General features: G+C 42.7%; 2 long non-coding RNA genes across 2 annotated transcripts in view; both read left to right on the top strand.

The window, feature by feature from the left end:
* Window positions 1–8,578: 8,578 nt before the first annotated feature.
* On the top strand, window positions 8,579–9,780 carry LOC109308185. Its single transcript, XR_002100519.1, has 2 exons — window positions 8,579–8,690; window positions 9,226–9,780. It is a non-coding gene; the product is annotated as an uncharacterized LOC109308185 (long non-coding RNA).
* Window positions 9,781–12,330: 2,550 nt separating this feature from the next.
* Window positions 12,331–20,940, top strand: part of LOC109307713 — an 11,627-nt gene continuing 3,017 nt past the window's right edge. The window contains exons 1-2 of the long non-coding RNA XR_002100342.1: window positions 12,331–12,443; window positions 17,801–17,957. This is a non-coding gene — a long non-coding RNA (uncharacterized LOC109307713). The remainder of the gene's footprint in view (window positions 12,444–17,800; window positions 17,958–20,940) is intronic.

Raw genomic sequence — 20,940 nt, 5'->3', positions numbered from 1 at the left:
GTTAATGCACTTTTCAGTTAGGATGCTCTAGCATTGATATGATTCATAGATGCTTGGGTCAGAAGGGACTTCAGTAGATCATCGAATCTGACCCCCTTTCCTGGGCAGGAAAGAGCGCTGAGGTCAGGCAACCCCAGCCAGGTGCATGTCTAGCCTCCTCTTGAAGACCCCCAAGGTAGGGGAGAGCACCACCTGCCTCGGAAGCCCGTTCCAGATTCTGGCAACCCTTGCTGTAAACAACTCCTTCCTGGTGTCCAACCTGAATCTGCTCTCCGTCAGTTGGTGGGCATTGTTCCTAGTTACTCTAAGGGGTGCCCTGGTAAACAGAGCATCTCCTATTTCTTGCTCCCCGCCCCACCCCACCAATGAATTTGTTGGCAGCCACAAGATCACCTCTCAGCCTTCTCTTGTGGAGGCTGAAGAGATCCAGGGCCCTCAGTCTCTTCCCGTAGGGCTTTGCCTGTAAGCCCCACACCATGCGAGTGGCCCTCCTCTGAACCCTCTCAAGGTTGTCCACATCCCTCTTGAAGTGCGGCGCCCAAAGCTAGATGCAGTACTCCAACTGCGGTCTGACCAATGCCATGTAGAGGGGACGTATCACCTCCCTGGACCTGTTTGTCATGCACCTGCTAATGCAAGATAAAGTGCAGTTACCTTTACGGATCAGTTCATCACATTGATGACACATGTTCATCTTGGTGTCAACAATGACTCCGAGATCTCTTTATGTTGATGTGCTGCTGAGAAGGTCCTCCTCCAGCCTGTACCATGCAACCGGTGATTCCTTCTCCCCAGGTGCAGCACCCTGCATTTGTCTTTGTTGAACTCCATCCTATTCTGTTCTACCCACTTTTTCAACTTGTCCAAGAGAATTCCACCTGGATTCATTCCTCACCCTCTAGTGTGTTAACTTTACCCCATAATTTCGTATCATCTGCGAATTTGGACAGAGTGCTTTCTACGCCCTCATCCAAGTCACTGATGAAGACACTGAACAGCACAGGTCCAAGGACCAAGCCCTGTGGGACTCCACTGCCCACATTGTTCCAGGTTGATACCAATCCATCCACCACCACTCTCTGGGTGCAACTCTTAAGTCAATTTGCCACCCACCTGACCGTGTAATCATCTACATCACAGGCACTCAGTTTATCTGTGAGAATAGGATGAGATACCATATGGAAGGCCTTCTTAAAATCCAAGTAGATGACATCTACCTCAATTCCCTACCTCAGTTCCTGTGTCTAAGCATTTTGAGACCTGGTCATAAAAAGAAACAAGGTAAGTCAGGCAGGATCTACCTGCTATGAATCTGTGCTGGTTGCCCTTCAGCATTGTTTTTCCTTCTGGACTCCCACAAATGTGATCCTTAATAATTTTTTCAAAGGTTTTCCCAAGGATAGAGGTGAGATTAACCAGTCTATAGTTACCTGGATCCTCCTTCCTCCCCTTCTTGAAAATAGGGACCACACTGGCCCTTTTCCAGTCCTCTGGAACCTGACCAGAGCACTAAGAGTGCTCAAACAGCTGTGCCAGCAGCTCTGCTATGACACTAGCCAATTCCTTCAGCACCCTTGGGTGAAGATCATCTGAGCCTACTGACTTGACTACATCCAGCCCCTCCAAGTGTCCCTTCACTAGGTCAGCATTAACAGTTGGTGGGCTGGTTTCCCTTTTGTGCCTGGCTATGATCCAACTGGGAGATTTGTCCTGATCCATGTTCAGGAATACAGAGGCAAAAAACTCATTGAAGAGCTCAGCCGTGTCCCCCTGTATCTGTCACTAATTGCTCTAGTTCATCCTGTTGAGGTCCTATGCTACCCTGTGCCTTCTTTTTACTCCCTATATACCTGAAGAAGGACTTTTTGTTGTCTTTAATTTTTGTTGCCAGCCTAAGTTCCATTTCTGCTTTGGCCTTTCTGACTGCCTCCCTGCAAGTGCAGGCCAAGTAGGTATACTCCACCTTGGTAGCTACCTCCTGTTTTCAAAGCCTATATGCCTCTCTTTTTGCCCCCAGGCTTGCCTGGATTTCCCTGTTCAGCCAAGAGAGTTTCTTGGTCCCTTTCCCTGCTTTCCTGCGCAAGGGGATTGTCTCCTGTACCTGTAGAAATGCTCCCTTTTGTACGACCACCCTTCCTGGACTCGCATCTCACCAATGCTCCTGTTCTTCAGTGCCTCACTAACTAATCACCTGAGCACACAGAAGTTAGCTTTTCTGAAGTCTAGCATTTCTGTCCTACTGGTTACCTTTCCCACCCTAAGTGGGATAGTGAATTCAACTAAGTGAGGGTCACTGTCCCCTAGGTTACCTTGTGCCAGTAGATCCCCTTCCAAGTCCTCCCCTATAGCCACCACCAAATCTAGTAAGGCATTTCCCCTAGTGGGACCGTATACATCCTGTGTTAGGTGAAGGTCCTGTATGCAGGTTAAGAACCTACATGACTGGTCGAATCTAGCTGACAACTCCTCCCAGCAGATGCCAGGGTAGTTTAGGTCACTTGTGATAACCATGTCCCTTGAGCATACGGCCTCTGAGAGCTGCCTTGAGAATTCCAGGTCCAACTCATCCTCCTGGTGTGGCAACCTGTAGTAGACCCCTACTAAAAAGTCCCTTTCCTTCTGACCCCCTTGCATTCTGACCCACAGTACCTCAACGGTATTTTTGGTCAATCAACTGCAACAGAAGTGTAGAGAAAAATGAATGCCACTGTACATAGCCTTCATCAATCTAATTGTCCCCCACAAACTGTTGAACATGATTTGCTCATTGTATCAAGGTATGAAGGCAACTGTAGTGTACCAAATGCCTTTGATATCAGCAATGGGGGGAAACACCGGTGTGTTTTAGCTCCTATGCTTTTTAGCATCTACTTTTCATGCCAGATTTTTCATGCATTCAAGTACAGTAATGATGGCATTATTTTTTTGGTCCAGACTGGATGGAGGCTTGTTCAACATCACCAGGGATCCTGGCTTTCTCTGATTTAAAAAAATCCCCAATTTTTGGTTAAATAAAATAAACCCCAAATCTGAATTTTTCCATGATTTAAATGAAACACCCAGGACTGAGCCCTGTGGGACTCCACTATTTGCATCTTTCCAGGTTGATACCAACCCATCCACCACCACTCTCTAGGTGCAACCCCTAAGCCAATTTGCCACCCACCTGACCATGAAATCATGTATGTTGCAGCTGCTCAAGGTGTTTCATTTTAATCATGGAGAAAAAATGTAACCCCAAATCCACATTTTTCCATGATTAAAATGAAACACCACTAATATATATCTATTTATATATCTATATCTATATATTAGTGGTGTTTCATTTCAGTCATGGCGTTTCATTTAAATCATGGAAAAATGAAACATCACTATGTATATATCTATGTTAATGGTGTTTCATTTAAATCATGGAAAAATGTGGATTTGGGGTTACTTTTTTTTAACTGAAGAGTGGGGATTTTTTAAAATCAGAGAAAACCAGGATCCCTAAACATCACAATGTTTAGAGCAAAAAGCAAGGTGAAAGAACAGGTACTGAAAGACTTCCTGTTTGTGGAAGACATGGCCTTGATTGCCCACAGTGAATTTTCCCTGCAAAATCTCTTGAGTAGATTTTCTGAATCATGCAAGAGCTTTGGGATGGCAATTTGGTCTCAAAAAGACTGTAATCATGTACCAAGGGGTGGAAGAACCAATACCTGACATCACTCTGGTTGATAAATCTCTTGGTATTGTTAAAAGTTTGTGCTACTTGGGTTCTACGGTGAGCGGGAGTCTTGATCTTCAGACTGAACAGACTGACAGAATCAGAAAAGCAGCTAAGAATTTCAGGCTACTGCAGGAACATGCCTGGAACAACAGCAAACAATCAGCTAAGGTGAAGAGGTGGATCTACAAGACTTGTGTGCTCTCATCCCTACTTTGTGGTTCAGAAATGTGGACTACTTATACTAGGCACATCAAGAGACTGAACAGCTTCCACATGAGATGTCTGTATAAGATCCTGAAAATGAAGTGGGAAGGCAGAGCACCAAGCGCAGAAGGTGGAGGCTGTTCCATTGCACTGGAATTCCAGCATGTTGGAGCACTCATTTATTTGAGTCTGCTGGCTTTTCCTCCCATTCCCCAAGCACGTGTATAAATGTGCAAAAGTAGTGGAGCATGCAGGATTGACACACTTAGAAAACACTATCAAGAAGAGGAAATTGTGATGAATCAACCATGTCAGGAGAATGACAGGAGACTGTATCCCTAAGAATATTTCATATAGTGAGATCTGAGATGGCTCTAGAAAGTGGGGATTGCCCTCTATGGCAGTACCACAATGTATGCAAAAATCATATGAAGTCGTTCAACATCAACACAGAAGGCTGATAGGAGTACGTAGAATCCTGCCGTACATGGAGGGAACATCTGGCACTAGGTGTGGCTCAACATGAAGCAGCTTTGATCCAGAGGATGGAAGCAAAGTGAGAAAAAAGAGAGCACTGTGCTGTAAATTTGGACAATATATGGATCTGTGAAACTTATAACGAGCTATGTCGTTCTCAGATTGGGCTTGTCAGCCACAAACAGACTAATCAGACATCTGACTAGACCTCCTACGTGTATACCATGATCCAAAGGAACAGTGGTTGTCTTCTAAAGATGATCTGGGTGATATGATTGGGAGCACGCTTAGAAAGTTTGTGGATGACACCAAGTTGAGTAGAGTTATAAATGCTCTAGAGGGTAGGGCTAAGATTCAGAATGATCTGGATAAACTAGATCAATGCTCTGAAATCAGTCAGAAGGAATTCACTAAGGGCAAACGAAAAGTCCTGCATTTGGGACAGAATAATTAAATGCAGACTGGAGAATGATTGGCTAGGCTATGGTACTGCAGAGAAGGACTTGGGGTTATGATAGACCATTATCTGAATATGAACCAACAGTGTGTGTTTGCTAGGAGGGGAGCAAACAGCATCCTGGGTTGTATGAACAGGAGTGTCTCTTGCAAATCAATCGAGGAAAGTGATTCTATTCAATGCTGACAAGGTCTCGCCTGAAGTGCTATGTCCAGTTTTGGGCCCCACATTTCAAGAAAAGCATAGCCAGTGTGAATTAAGTCCAGCACAGAGTAACAAAAAATATTAAGGAGGAAGTAAGATTCATGTGAGGAAATGCAAAAAGAACTGGAGTCATTTAGTCTGAAGAAGAGCAGACTGAGGGGGCGTTTTATAGAAGTCTTCAGTTGCTTGCAGGGGGATTAGAAAGAGGATGGAGATAGACTTTTTTTCTGTGGCCTTTGACTAAAGTAATGACCTCAGGATGCAGCAGAAGAAATTTAGATTGGAGAGTAGGAAGACCTTTCTGACTTTGAGAGTGGTTCAAGCATTGGGACGGGCTATCTGGAGAGAATCTCCACCCCTAGAGATTTTAAGGAGCACTTTCGACAATCACTTGACTGGGATGGTTCAGTCAGGGCTGTTCCTGCCTTCAGCAAGGGGATGGGCAAGATGACCTCATGTGGTACTTTCTAGACCTATGTTGAAAGGGTATTAAGTGTTTTAAAAAAGAGAGAGATTACCAGAACTTCCTTCTTACTTACCACTGCTTGAGACATGCAAGGCAAGCAAAACCTAGGGCTATAGTAATTCCTATTCTCTGTAGAGTAGGAGAAAGAACAGTACTGCTATGGGGGGATTCATTAGTGAGCTACTTCTGTCTTGAGGAAGGCAGTTTTGCCTTGTCCCTGGAGAAACTGGATTGTTGACCAGGCAGAATTTGGGTTTACATACTTGGGGGTCACTGGAGTCCTAGCCTAGGTGGCGCCAGTATAGCCAGAAGTGGGAACTTGTGGATATTAGGCCTAGGAACTAATTTATACTCTGATGTCCTTGGCTGGAGGAATAACATTTGAGCTTAAGACTTACACTCAGGGAGACTGAAAGATGTAAAATATTAACCCTGGCTTACTGTGTTTTCCCATCAGTATGATGCACAGAGGACTCGTGTTTATCTTTGCCCTATGAAAAATTATGGGCTAACAATGAAAAATGCTGTTTATGCATCAGGTTTTTAAAGTGTAGCTTCACATGTTGCGCCTGCAGTTATTCACAAGTGCAATTTAGATCAGTTTGTTATTGTGCGTCTACTAGTGAGGCAGGGTGGCCTACTACAGTGGGTGCCAACCTTTTTGGCAGGTTAGCCACAAATAAGCCCTGTACTCTCCCCAAGTTCTCCTGTGATCCCCTGTAGATCCTCAATCTGTTGCTCTGCTTTCTGCTCCTTGCCCTATGCCCCCTGCCTAGTCTGTTGCTCTTTTCTGCTTCCTGGCCTGTGCTCCTGCCTGATCCTCTGCTTCCTGCTCTGTCTGCTGCTGTTCTGCTGGTCTCCTTGTGGAGCATACAAGGGCTGCCTGTGCTGCTGCACATGCTACAGGCTGGCCACCCCTGACCTGCAAGATCAAACAGTGGTTCTGTTAGATAAAACTCAGTGAATTAAGTTAAATGTCTTGCACCCACTAGTTTGCTGGCTCTTCATCTTAAATGTCTCATTAATGGTCTGTCTGAATTCCTCGTGTCTGATGTGTCGCTGTGGTAGGTCACTACAAGACATGCCAGGATGCTGTACTGGAGCTGATGTAATATAGCCGAACATTGAGAAATTCAAATCAATTTAGTTTACTGAAAACTCCAGCAGAAAAGATCATGTTTTCCAGGTTAAATACCTTTGTTCCACTTAATACTTTTTTTTCAGTTAATTTTTTTCTACCCACTAATCTGAACTCCAGCATAGGTAATCTTTAACTACTAGCCACAGAGTAAGGCAGGTCACGGGTATTTTCCCCTCTATGTGTATTTGCACTGCATATCTCTATTATCCTTGTATGTCTTCCTTTGCTAAACTGTGGTATTAGAGCTGGATGAAACTATCATTTCCCCCTATAGGCTATTCCACAATCCTTTTGTTCAATTCAGAGATTCATGTCCCTTGCATTATGTGTTAAACTTTGTGATCCACATGAAGAAGCAACCTAGTGGTCTTTGCCTATATTAAGTGTAGGTACTTCTGTGATTTCCACCAAAAACCATAAGACAAGATTTTTAGCAGGTACAACTCAGAATGGCTCCACTGAAACCAGTAGGTCATGATGAAGGGATGATTTTGGTTACTTCAGCTAATTTATATCACATGAGGATCTGTTTTGGATTTGACCCAGGTTTGCTTGAAAGTTTTGTTAACCTCAGCAACCACTGGGGCTATTTTTGGGTTTGTAACAGATTACAAAGTTTTATGCATGGGTAAATTATTCAGGTCAGAATGGGGTTAATCCCCAGTGTTTTTGATTTCATGCACACTGGAATAAAATCATAAAAACATTGATCAAACCAGTTCATTAATGTACATGAAGATAACAATTATATTCTTTTGGCCTGATCCTGTAGAGAAAATCATTCAAACCTCAAATATATGCTCCTTTGAGGAATGCAGAATCAGATAATTCCTGAATCTCTGTGTTGCTGATGCCCTCGCTGTTCCCTTCCACTGTCTCTGCACTTTAGTGTCACTTAAGAAGGGGGTACAGGTGCTCACCATGCCCTGTCTACATTCACATGGCTTACTTAAAGTAAGCCATGTGAACGTAGACCAACAGTGGTGTGTACAGGCATTCACCACTCCTGGGAGCAAGATGGGGAAACCAGTATAAATAAATTGGGTTAGGGGAAGGATGGGTGGGATGGGGCGGGGGGTGGCAATGGGTCTGCAGTGGGGTTTGGCAAATTGGCAGGGAGCTGGCAGGTCTGTGTAGGGAATTGGTGGGTCTGCAGGGGGAGGTCAGCCATTTCGGGTGTGAGAGTTGAAAGGCTAAAAATAGCCTGAGGGGTAGGAAGATCACATTCCCAGGGATGCAGTGAGTGGCTGGGCTTTCCCAGCCCCAGGGCAGCACTCCGAGCGTGTACAGACATTTGATAGATTGGGTTAGCTCATTCCTAATCTAAGTTAGTTCATCTATTCCAGTAACCTAACTTAGATCAGGCCTACCATTTTGGGGTGATTAAAAGCCCCATGAATGCCTGCACAGATGGATTTAGATCATGGATGATGCATAAGTGTTGACAGTGAGGGGAAACAACTCTGCACTGCTGCTGACCCTGCTGCTGCTGGGTGCTGCCTTTGACCCCGCTATAGCTCTGTGCCCCATAGTCAGTCCAGAAATCGCAGAGCCACTGCCACCCCCATTGCTGCTGGGCCCTGGCTGGGCTGCAGTCTTGCGCCCCATGCCACACCAGTGGTACAGAAATCGGTGGGAGTGGGGCAGGGGGTGGGGCACATGCCCCCCTGATGTGACGCTAATGATTTTGATTGATTGACCTAACCCTAGTTAGGTCGATGTAAAGGTAATGATGGTACACACCCTATGTTTTGCCCTAAGCATTTCTCATTTCAGCCTTGAGGACACAGTCACTCCTCTCTTAAGAAAATTGCTTTTGGGGACAACCAGTTGTCATGCAAGTTGATTGTGATAAGCTGGGCTATGCACTTCACCAGAAAGCCAGAAAGTAAGTCTTTTCCCCCTCTTTCCAGGTGAGGCAGCTGCCATTTTCTGGTCAGAGGCAGCCTGCTATGGAAAAGATGTGCACACCACATTTTCACCTAGCATCCTTTATCTTCCGCTGAAATGAAGAACCAATTTGCTCCAGGTAAGCTTCATTTGGGTGAAATAAACTGAAACTATATTCCAAGTCTCGGAATCCAATTGAGTGATAGGGCTTGCTTGACAAAGTTTGGCTAAATAAATAATCTCCTCCAATCATGTGTCTAAACTTTCTGCACTACCCTCTCAAAATGGACTCCCAATGTATGCATAATGATTTTAGACTAACAGAGTTGGAGTCAATCACAAAAAGGGATTTTTTCCACCAAGAAGTTCATCCCTCCCCCAAAAAGACTGTGTCCACCCATTAGTCCTTTTGACATTTTCATTTATCACCCAGGTCACTACGCAGAATGAGAAAGTTTAACCCTCATCTAGCCAGTCTCTGGGCAGGTTCAGTTTTCCCCATTGCAGAGGTTCACCTGTTAGATGCTCGTAGGACTACATCTTTAACTTGTAGTGTTTCACTTCTTTCAAGGAGTGTCAAAAGATGCTATTCCTGCCTGAGTTTTAGTTTATTAATGCTTTTGGTTTACTGTTTATGAATGCCTTTTCTTCACCTTTGTCTCCTTTTTTCTCAGGTTTTCCCCCGGAACTTCCTTTCTTGAGGCTTTACATAAGACAAAAACAAAGAATTTTCCAGCTTTCACTTATGGGCCATATTTGATTCTCAGTTAGCAGCAGTTGTCTATATAATTGTTAGTTGGAATGGTTTTTTTAGTTGTGTTTAAATGTCTTGTAACTGAGAATAGAATTTGCCCTACTCATCTGTGCACAGTGTATTGCAACATACTCCTTTACTCTTGTTTTGCCTTTTGTGATCGAGCCATAAATTTCAAAACAACTTGACATTTTATTGCAAAGTACTAGACCAGAAGCCAGTCCTTCTAGACCGGTCCTCACTGGTGAGTTTTTCAATTCTGTCTCACTTGTCTGTCTTAGATAATCCAGCTCCATGTACAATAGAGAGCCTTACTTTACTTATGGTGTAGTGTGAAAAAATACTATAACTTAGAAAAAAATCCCAGCAATAACTATTTAGCTTCCTTCCTGAAGACAAGCAGCATGCTAACAATCTGTTGTTACGTTTTAGAGAAAATTACAGCTCATAAAAATAAATCCTTAATATATTATTATTGTTTGTATTCTTTTTTCTCTCTTGTTTACAGATAAGTACAAGTTTTTATCTATTGAACCAGATACCTCCCATGAGCTTAAAAAAACACAGTACCAGATTTTCAAAATTGCACATGTAATTTGTCCATTCTATTATAAGAATTGTGCATGTATTTGCCCCTGTGTCTATGCTATAAGCTCCACCTAGTATGTCACAACAATTAATACCATTTCTTCTTGGCATGATGTGGCACCGAGATTGTTGACCATGTCCATAGGAATAAAGAAGTCCCCAACCCTTCTACAAGGGTATGCAGATAGCATGAGCTGATGATACAGGGGTGTTGCTTAAATATTATAAGCATATTTCTTATAATAATTGCAATTCAAATATGTAAAAATGTTTCCAGTTTTAGAGCAGACTGCATTTACATTGCAGACGCTGAGTCCCATTGTACAAGATGCACAGAAGTCTTGGTCTGAACTCAGGTGAAATCTTAATCTTCTAGAAGTCAAGGGGGCTTTTGCCATGACTGCAATAGGGCCAGGATTTCACCCCAAGTATTTGTTTGACATTTGAAGCTCCAACAGCTTGTATAAAGATGGTTCACCCCCACTTTCTAGAGTTACCTTCTTGTTAACAAGTTAAACATTAAATTGCAGCTGAGCAGATGCATTGTATAGTGAAGAAAGTTAAAAGAATTACCATTAGTCTCTCATAACAAAATATTCTGGGTTTTTTTTATAAGTCAGGATGTACTCCTAAAACAACAATGCAGTACTTTAAAAACAAAAGTCTCCTGAGGACTGACAACAATAATTAGTTTCTTCAGATACAATGTGCTGTTTGACATTTGCTTCCCTCCACACACCATTCACAGCTGCTGTTGTTGTTATTATTTATATTAGAGTAGGGCTTAGAGACCCTGGCTCAGAGTAAAGTCCCACTGTGCTAGGCCCTCCACTAGAACAAAGTAGGAGACAATCTCTCCCCTAAAATGTTTGCTATGCAAGTATATAAGACAGAGGGTGAAAGGGAAAACGGAGATGAAGTGACTTGCTAAGAGTTAAACAGCAGCTTAGCAGCAGAGCTGGGACTAGAACTCATACTTCTACACTGTGAGCTGAAAGCACTGTGCTGTACCCCTCACTGTCCCATGGTGGGGTTGATTTGGCTTTAGCTCTCAAAGCTTCATTGTCATTTGCACAAAGAGGACTTTACACTGCCCTGGCAGTGCAGCCTTAAGATGGGTAAAAATTACTCTTGTGCTGGCTGTTAGGCTCTCTGTAATGTACAGTGGTCTTAGGTGTAGTAAGAATCCCAGCAAACAGCTGCATAGAGAGGGGCGGGCACGTGACTCTTGATTCCTGTCTGTTGCACTTCTGTTAGCTAGGTGAGGACGTCTGCCATGGCATTCAAAATGTCGATAGCTTTTTCCCATAGTGTTTTATGTCTTTTTTTAGTTACAAATACCTTTATCTTAATGAAACCAAAATAAAGCACTAAAATCTCCAGTAAAATGGAGACTAATTCCACACCAAACATGTTGCTGACTTTAACATATGACTTTGGCAAGGAGACCCGGATTCAAGTCCAGCGATACCCCTACTAAGATGACGTTTATGGTTCCTTTGGGATTTGTGTGACACTAGCATCTAGGCTGGGTCTCCAGACATCAAGTAATTTCCTTAGTGCAGTGTTCGACATATGGCAGTAGGCTCTCTGGGTGCCCATAGACATGTAATTACAGTGTGTTGGAGCAGACTCCATTAATCATGTCTGCTGCAGCATGTTAATTAGTGCGCTCCAGCAGCCTCTGCATCTCATGTATTCAGTGTCTCCCCTCATGTATTCAAGTGCTTGGTGGGAGCACTTTAACTAAAGCTCATCAAACAAGCTTTAGTTAAAGCACCCCACCACCGTTTTGAAGTGTGGGATGCTGAATACATGAGACACTGCAAGTGCTTTAATTAGAGTGGCTCTCAGAGTCCCTCTACTTAAAGCATCCCCGCACCCCTACTCTTGGAGCGCATGTAAAGACACGGTCTGTCTCCAGGATGCTTAATAGCATGTGCCCAGGGCTGTGTGAAGCAAACATGTCATCCATTTTGGGTCATAGCATGCACAGAGCAAATGTTGATGTGCCCCACTGCCACACTGTCTTGTGGGGCTTTCAGACCACGCCAGCTTGTGCTAATGTGGATATTAGGGCTTCATAAATTCTCTCGGGAAACAATTTCATTTCAGTCCATCAGGACAGTGCAACTCTTCCCTCCTGCCTGCCCACTTATTCCCCTTTCCCCTGCCCTCAGACAGTCTGAGGCAGAGTTAAAACTGGGCTTGCAAGGTTGTGAGGGGTTTTTTTCCTCCCTTGTCTGTTTGACTAAAGGCAACTCCAGCTTAGTGGAGTGTGGGCCTCCCTCCCTCCCCCACCTGATCGATATTTTAATGTGACTTATCAGAAAGAGAAGTAATTGTTTACTTAAAACCTCAGGATCCCATAAAGGGCGAGGGAAAAGTGTCCACGCGAAACAGAAGCTCTGGGCACCTGCCTGTGGCTGCAAAGGCCCAGTGAGGACACCTACCTCGGAAATGATGAGCACAGGGGTGCTCAGCACAACATGATGTGACAGCCTGGTGGTACCCAGCACTCCAAGCATCAGTTGGCTGTTTTGCAGGATGGTAAGTGCTTTCCTGGGAATGCTTCAAGTAAGCAAATGGAAAAAAAACCTCTCTTGAGGTGGGGGAATTATTGATGAGAAGGAGTGGAAAAGAATTGTGAGTGCAGTAATGATATTATGCAACTTCCTCTGCTGAAATGTTCTTAAAAGCCTGGTGCCTCTCACAGATTAAATTGATGTTTTAAATGAAAAAAACATTTTTTTTTTTTTTTTACAGTCTACAGGCCCCATCTTGCATTATTAAAGTTGATTGGAGATTTTCATCATCGTCAGTGGGCACAGATAAAGCCTAGTAGAAAACTTAACTGCACCTTGTAAAAGTCATGCTTAAATTAAACCTGATTAGGCTTTCCCAGGCTTTGTGGAATGTATTAAGTTTCTTAATATGTCTTGGGATTGTCCCTTAAGCATTTTCCAGTCCTCACAATGGTTTTCTCAACCGGGGAGCTCTTATGATAACCTGCAGTTTGTTTCAACTCCACATTTTAAACCCAAATTCAACAGAAGAGAGGAAGAAAAATGGAGCTTTGTTCTACTGTGGCGTGTATAGTCTACTGTCTCCCTGTGCTGACAGGTAACCCTCTTGTTGCCTTGGCTGTTTGCTGAACTGCCATTTATCAACCTTACAAGGATGATTTTTCTTTCTTTTTATTACCATTTGTCTCCTGAAATATGACTCCTGAACTGCTGGGAGCTTCTATGTAAAAGTAGTGGCCTTACATGGCAGTGATTGACAAGCCCTGCCCCAGTGTGTTTGCTTATGGTAAGATCTTGTGCACCCCATTTTGATCAGGGGTTGAGATGAGTTCAGTAGTGTGGGAAGGGATAAACATGAACATATTAGAAAATTAGAAACCTCAAATGTCAGTGTGCTGTGCTTGCATCCCTTTTGTATTTGTTTTCACTAATAATAAAGCAAGCAAAGACGTATTCCAAGGAAACCAACTCCAGATCCACAGCTGAAAATTATTTCTTGACTAAATATTTTTTTTTAAATGCAGTTAGGACTCAACTGTCTAAATTAAGGCCCTTTTATTAATGTAGGGAACTATATGACCGCTTGATATCCAGACTGGATTACAGACTCTTCTTCCTTTTAAAGCAGGTTCCCTTTTGGCTGCAATTTCCCAGTAATCTGACCTGTTAGTCCAGACAAATCAGTGTGGCAGCACTGTGCAGGCATTCAAATACACAGTGATTTACCACTCCAGAACATGCATGCTCCAAATAAGAGGTAAAATAAACTAAGGGTGATAAGGAAAAGGAGTCATTCCCATCCCTTCATCAGCAGGCTCAATGTGCACAAAGGTAAACATGGTGAAAGCAGGTGAATAATTACACTGAAAAAGAGAAGCCTAGCAGATTTAACTTGAAGAAGTAGGTTATTGTTTGGATTGTGTGTCTGCCAAGAGTCAGCTCACAATTTGGTTAGTATTTTCAAGCTACGTCTACATTAGAAAAGTGATTTGATTTAAAAATCAGCCTGGGTTAACTGGTCCAGCCTTAAATGGTCCTGACCCTAGATTAATCCAATTTATTGGTAACTTACTGATGCAAATGAAACAGGATTATATCAATTTAAGAGCATCTATGTTAGGGGTTTGCACTGGTTTACCTAGATGAATTTTTTAACAGCCTGTATACAGGAAAGATGCAATATTTTGTGGGTAAAAGAGTTGGTCGCAGGTTTTCAGCATGTAGCATGTCATGGAGATGGCTTTGTTAGGGCTTCGGTATGTGAACAAGCTCCCGTGAGGTCTATAATGAGGGTAAGGATGTTCACAGTATGAGCAACACTGTAGCAGATGCTAGTGTGCCAATTATACAACAGTAGTACCTTACTAGCCCTCAGGAAGAGAATGATAAATTGCCATGAATAAACTTTACCACAGGATTAGAGTATGGTCATGTACAGTTACCATGGTAGAGCTTGGCATGATACAAATCACTGCCTTCATTTATATCAGTAATTGTTCATGTGCCCACTCCCTAGGAGTCCAAAGGATTCCTCCATTCCCAGTTCTTCCATGACATAATTCATGCTCTTGTTTTTTTTCACAAATAATTGGAGTTGTGAAAGCATCAAAAGAAAGAAACCGGATCTTCTGCTTGCCGTTGAATGGAATGAAAATAGATTTAGGCCCACCATATATAGCAAATGCTGGTTATTCCTAAATTAGAACAACATATTTGATTGTGATTGTCAAGTGACTATGTCTCACTTTTATTAATTATTTCAGGAATCCTGGTGAATGTCCTCAAATTAAATATAGGCCTCTTACACACTTCTTTCTGGCCTCACAGACATATTGTGTAAAATATACATCTCTTAACAGTCTCTGACCCTGATAGTTATATCCATTTGTCAAGAAATAATGCATATAGAGATGACTCCAAGCAATGGACATTTACAACATTCTTCATAAAGTGTTTCTGTTACACATGTGTTAGGTGTAATGAAAACTTTTAAGCAGCTGATTAGTTCAACATGCTTAATGTGTTCCTTCCATGTTTTCATTTAATCTTTGATTTGTAAAGCTCTAGCATACCCCAGTAGGTACCAGGAAAAAAAATATGGATCTTTGAGAATATGGCATGTTAACCACTGTTAGGGGTCTTGTACACACCACGATTTTTGCCCTTTCATGCATTGCAACTGTGTGTCTGTTTGCATGAGTGGGATTTCCCAATGATTTAAAAGTCATTCTTGTGCACTAAACTAAAACTCCTCGGACATAATTTAGTTTGGCTCGCCGGAAATGAGTGTTATGTTCATGGATTCATTGCGTGCAAACACAAAGGCACTCGAAGACATGTAATGAGCCTCTTTGTCCACCAGATGGTGCTGCTACTTTTTATAGTTCACCCCTTTGAATTGCTTTTACTTTCAAATAGCTTCTGCTTTATTATTCTTGGGTGGTTTGCCAGCTCCTTGCTTCCACAGCTGTGTGGCAGGGCACAGGCACAGGGTGGGTGGAGGGCCCTGGGCTGGGGAGGTAGTGCTAGAGTGTCCCATTCTCTTGCAGCACCAGCCAGGGAGCCGGATAAATCTGTTTGAAAACCTAGTTCATGTAAACACAGCTGCAACGCTCCAAGGCTTAATTTGTTTGAAAACCTAGTGTGTGTAAACACAGATGTGACACTCTAAAATAAACAAGTTTAAATTGTTTATAAACCTATTTAATTTAATGAGGATTCAAGCCCATGGTGTAAACAGGCACCCCTAAATTTTAATATTTAAAATGATGAGCATGCAAGCAAGTGTATGGAGTGATGGTTCATTTGTATCCATATTCCATTCAGCCTGTGGTGCTGATTAAAATTAGTGTACAATAATTGAAACATGTAACCACAATTTGAGTGAAAAAATGTTCTCTAACTATGGAGAGAGCTCTGGCGACCAATCTTCTTAGCATGTATTGGCTTATTATGTATTGCATTCTGTAATGGCTGAAAGACCTAAGCTTAGTAATTTGGGGACTGACATACTCCACAACGTGTAAATATGTGGCTACATTTGTAGGGCATGTATAAATGGAAACAAGTAGACTAAATGTATTTTAACAAGGTAATCTGTCTCTCATCCTCTGAATACAATGATGGGTGCTAATCATCCAGTATACATGGGTTTTGGAGTTGAACAAATCAAATTCTCCTTAGCTGCAGGAAACTTGCATATTTTAGCATCCAGCACATATCAAGATCTACTCAACCCTGTTAAAATTAGGGACTTAATATTTCACTTACTGTGCTATACCTGAAAGAAGTTTCACCAGTTCTAGAGGGAAAAGAGCATTCTATTGTCATATGAAAATATAGCCTGTTTGCAATCCATTTATTAAAAACTGACGGACAAGAATTTTGTTGTTGTTATTTATTGATATTAATGAAGTACCTAACTTGCAGTTATATAAGGTGCCTTTTGCCTGCAATCTCAGTAGTTCAGTACAGTTAGTATCCACAGCCATCCTATATAAAAAGCTTTGTGGGTCAATAAGCAATTTTTAATAAGGAAAGGGGGAAAAGGAAGAGTAAGAAAAAAAAGTTAATTTTAACCCTCTCTGCTTATAAACAGACATTGTGTTTGGAGTGGGATCAGCTGTGTAGGGATGTGTCATCACCTCACTGATCCATTCACTGGTGTCTGTACAGATCACTAGGTGGTTGTCCCAAAGGGTTAGGTCCCTTCAGGGGTGCTCCTGGTGCTTCAGGGGCCTGATCTTATGAGAGAAAGGCAGGGATGCCATGGCCCAAAACACTTGCCATGGGAGTCCCCTGAAGATCCTGCCCCCTCCCTCCATCCCCCAGGCTTGTAGATGCGTGTCCTGATGCCTGTACCATGACAATTCCCTGCAGCACTTTCCCCCTGTACAAATGCCTGCCCTAAGAATTCCTCTTGCAGGGGGATTTTTGAGGCACAAAAGATGTGGCCCCTGAAGCCTCAGGAGTGCCCCAGGTTGGGGTGCAGCAATGTGTGTTGCAGGAATCCCTTGCATGGGGGTTCCCCCTTCCATGCTTGCAGGTGCATGCACTAGAAATCCTCCTGCAGGGGCATTACTGGGGTATGCAAGATTTGGTCCCTGAAGTCACTGGAGCACCTGCCCAGGATGCCAGGAGAGTATGAGCAGCCCCAAGCTTCCTGTGCTCTCCCACCATAAACAAAAAAGAGGTGCAAACTGTGACTAGGAATCCCCATGCTCAAAGATTTCTGCATTTGTGGCATGACATACTTTTGACTCGGCTCAAGTGTAGACCCTGTTCTAACTGGGGAGATACCATGGGCACCCAGACTAGGAGCAGATGTGTGTAGCTGAGAGTGGAGACCTGTTCACCACACTGTGGACAGGCACCATTATGAGAATCTACTATAGTCTCTGAATGGGAGGGTCTCGGCTACCCAATTTATGGTGTTGGGGGATTAGTCTTGGGTTCTCCCTCTAGCTTGCTCCTTCAGTCTTTTGTGTAGGGGCAAGTGAGACTCGGGACCATCTGAACTCCAAGGCCTCTGGGCTTGGAGCTTGCACGTATGTAGGATGCCTGCCATGGATTTGGGAGTATCTGAAGCCCCAGATGGAGTCTGGAAGGATACTTGCCAGCAGTAGCACCACAAAGACTTGAATGATTGAGCTCTACTCAGCTGATAGAATTCAGAACTGATGTAGCTGATTTTGCCTGAGACATGAAATTATTTAAAAAAAACAAAACAACCCCCCACGCAGAGGGCTAAGATATCACTTGGGTTTTGTGCCACCACAAACTTTTTTATGGCGAAGGCAATGTCTGTTTGCAACCTCTGACTGTTTTCCTCTTCTTCCTTTTCTTGTTCTCCTTTTCCCTTGTCTCCTTCCCCTTTTTCAGTGTCAACAAAGAAAGCAACTGTGGCTTTGCTCAGAGCCTATGTGGTGAGGCTGAGGGGAGCACATCAAACATTTATGGTGGCTCACGTCATATGGGAAGATCCCCTGAACTTTAGCACAAAGTCCAAGCACTCAGTGAACAACATGTCTTGTTGCAGGTACAGTAAAAACTCTTTTAGCTGCCTCAGATAAAGTTCCCCGTAAATGGAAATGAATTAAGTGTTTACAGAAGCTCAGAAATCCCCAAGCCTGTATTATGTACCGCAATTTCTATTTGCTTCCTCTCAGAGTCTCAAAACAGTGTCTCTGGGCTTCTCACTTTATTATGCTGCAAAGAAACCTTCAGCCTTTGTGTCTGCAGTTTGAGGACCCCTCCTTAGTACCTAGCACTTCTGTAAATTATACCACATGCCTGTCTGCATCTTCAGGTGTCTGAACACCTTTGTGAGTCTGGCCCTCTGAAACAAAGGTTGAAACTGATGCAATCTTTACTCGTATTGATGAAAGCTTACATAAACAGGGCTAGATTCTTTTACATCTATTAGGCACATAATGCATTTAGGGACCTAAATGCAATTCTTGTCCACTCTGTTCATGTCCCTGAAAACCCATTAATGGAATTACATTTGTAACAACTGCCATCTTACCTTTAAGGCCGTCACAAAAAAAAACAACAGGGAGGAGAACCCACTCACATCTCGTATTAACAGTTCTACAGAAAGTGTTGTGGCATCTTTTCTGGTTGCATGCAGTGTCCCGGAGCCTTCTTGGGCCTGCCCTTTGCTTGGCTGGATTTGGTCTTCCAATTAAAAGAAAAAATTGTCACCAGAGGTAATATCCAAAATGGAACATATACAGCTAGGTTAACAGGATCATTGAATCCAGGCTCTAAAGAGGAAGCTAATTCCAGTTGGAAAATATGATTGATAAAAATGGCTTTTAAAATGGCTCAGAAATATCCCTAGGGAATATGCTGTAGTTTCTTGGAGAAAGGAAGAGAGTTCCATTTACTATTAGTGGGTGTAAAATATTTTCCTTGTTTATTTGTTAGGAAGCTTTTATTTTAGGGTCTCTAACTGCTTTTGCATATGTTATTTCTAGGTTTGTTTTTTGTGAGCATATAGGATCAAGAAGATCCTCAGAAGTTCTGAGTACCTGCCCCATCTCCCCGCAGAGCTAGTGGGAGCTCCAGGTGCTCAGCATCTCTGATAATGAAATGGTCTGAATACGCCAGGGAAGACTGCCCTTCTGTTGTAATACTTGTGCCCTCTGAACTTGCTCAGGGCTTCCTCTGAAGGGCAGAACCACATATATTTATTATTTAGTTGATGAAAGTATTTAGGAACATATTTAATTGTATATTTAATTTAATTTATTTAGGAACATATTTAATTCTATATGCAGAGGACATCCTGGTCCATGCATTCATTTCCTAAGGGCTGAGGATATAGTCATCAATTTCAATGCATGTCAGTCTAATTAAGAAAATAATTAAAGCCTGAGATGACTGGTGGAAAGGAAATACGTATACCCTTATAAGTAATGATGATGGGCCATTTGCTTCTCCAGCACACTTGAGCAGCAGTTATTATTATTGACTTTAGTGGGGGGTTTTATGCACATCTGAGGTCATAATGGGCTTATTATTGAAATGACACACGAGAGGAAGGAGTAAAAAAATACCTACATTTTTATCCCACTGAGTACCTCAACTGTTACTGAAATCACCTCTTATTGGGTACTAAGTACTTTACAGAATTTGGGCCATCAGAAACGTAGGGGCATTTGGTCTATCGAGGACAAATTGTAATGAAATGTAGTTCTGTTCTTTCGAAGTAGTATGGATTGTGGGTAACATGTTTATCTTCTCTCACTTCCTCCACACACCAAATACTAGGTGTCAAAGCAAGGAGACATTTTCATTAAGGGTGAGCTCTGCAGACTCATTCTGGGATCTGAAACACAAGAGTAAAACTTATCTGTGCAGGAGACAATAACTGTCTTGGGGGTTGAGCCAAGACCATGGAAAAATCTCCTGAGATTGCTAAGGATTACCTTAATCCCTTCTCCTTCAAGAGCAAAAAGCTTTGTTCGTCCCTCCTCTAAAATTAATACACAGCAACATACATAATAAAATAAGATAGCCAGCCAAACAAAACCTACCCTACCAAAACAAAGACTGCCCCAGAAGATGATGAGAGAGCAAGCATGTGACATGTTTGTCACTCCGTGCTTAATGCACTGCTGGATGCCATGGTTATGAGTGGTGCATAAGAGCCTCTACAGAACTGAAGAGCCGGGTTGCTTCTTTCTCATGCTTCATGTCCAACAAAAAGATCTTGAAGGACAAACTGTATTCTTCTAAAATTGTGCAACCCTTTATAGGCATGCTGTTGACTACCAAGGTGCTAGCTGTAGTATAAGAGGCAAACTATTGAGAAAAGCCACTTTTCTTGTTAAGGTACTCAACTGGGACTGTGATGAGGGTCATTTCCCATTTGTTTCCATTTCTCTGAGACATGGGTAACTCAAGCAATCTACCTCTATCCCAGTGTTCGGTCAGCTAAAGGGCATACTGGTGTTTACTCCTCCCCATCCTTGCTGTGTTTTGTATTTAGACTGTAAACTCTCTAAAGCGAAGCCTGTCTCTTCTTCTGTATTGTTACATCCCCTAACACAATGGAGCCCCTGCTCTTACCTGTTACATGCTATTGTAACAACAAAAAACAAACAGAAAATGTGTTTGAACTGATGTAAGTAATGCAACCTGTGGTATGAGAACATAGCAAAACAAGGTGTGAGTGAAGCATACCTGTGCTAGCTTCATCCACCAACACGGGTCATAACAGTAGTGAACATGTGCTAATGAGTAAACTAACCATGTAGGTCCCTGGAGAGTTTGTAACCTGATTACCACATGCTAAACCTTCACTGTAACCATCACCTGAATTGCTGCTGTTATGCTGGCTAGCTAAATTAGTCTGGGTATGCTTACACACTTTAATTTCATAGACATTAGGGCTGGAAGGGACCTTGGAAGATCACTGAGTCCAGCCCCCTGCCCGAAGGGCAGGAAGTCAGCTGGGGTCATAGGATCCCAGCAAGATAAGCATCCAATTTACTCTTGAAGGTGTTCAGTGT

This window comes from Crocodylus porosus, unplaced genomic scaffold (assembly GCF_001723895.1).
Source record: "Crocodylus porosus isolate Cpor-Errol unplaced genomic scaffold, CroPor_comp1, whole genome shotgun sequence".
NCBI classification, from domain to species: Eukaryota; Metazoa; Chordata; order Crocodylia; family Crocodylidae; genus Crocodylus; species Crocodylus porosus.
This window is presented reverse-complemented; position numbering and strand designations above follow the sequence as displayed.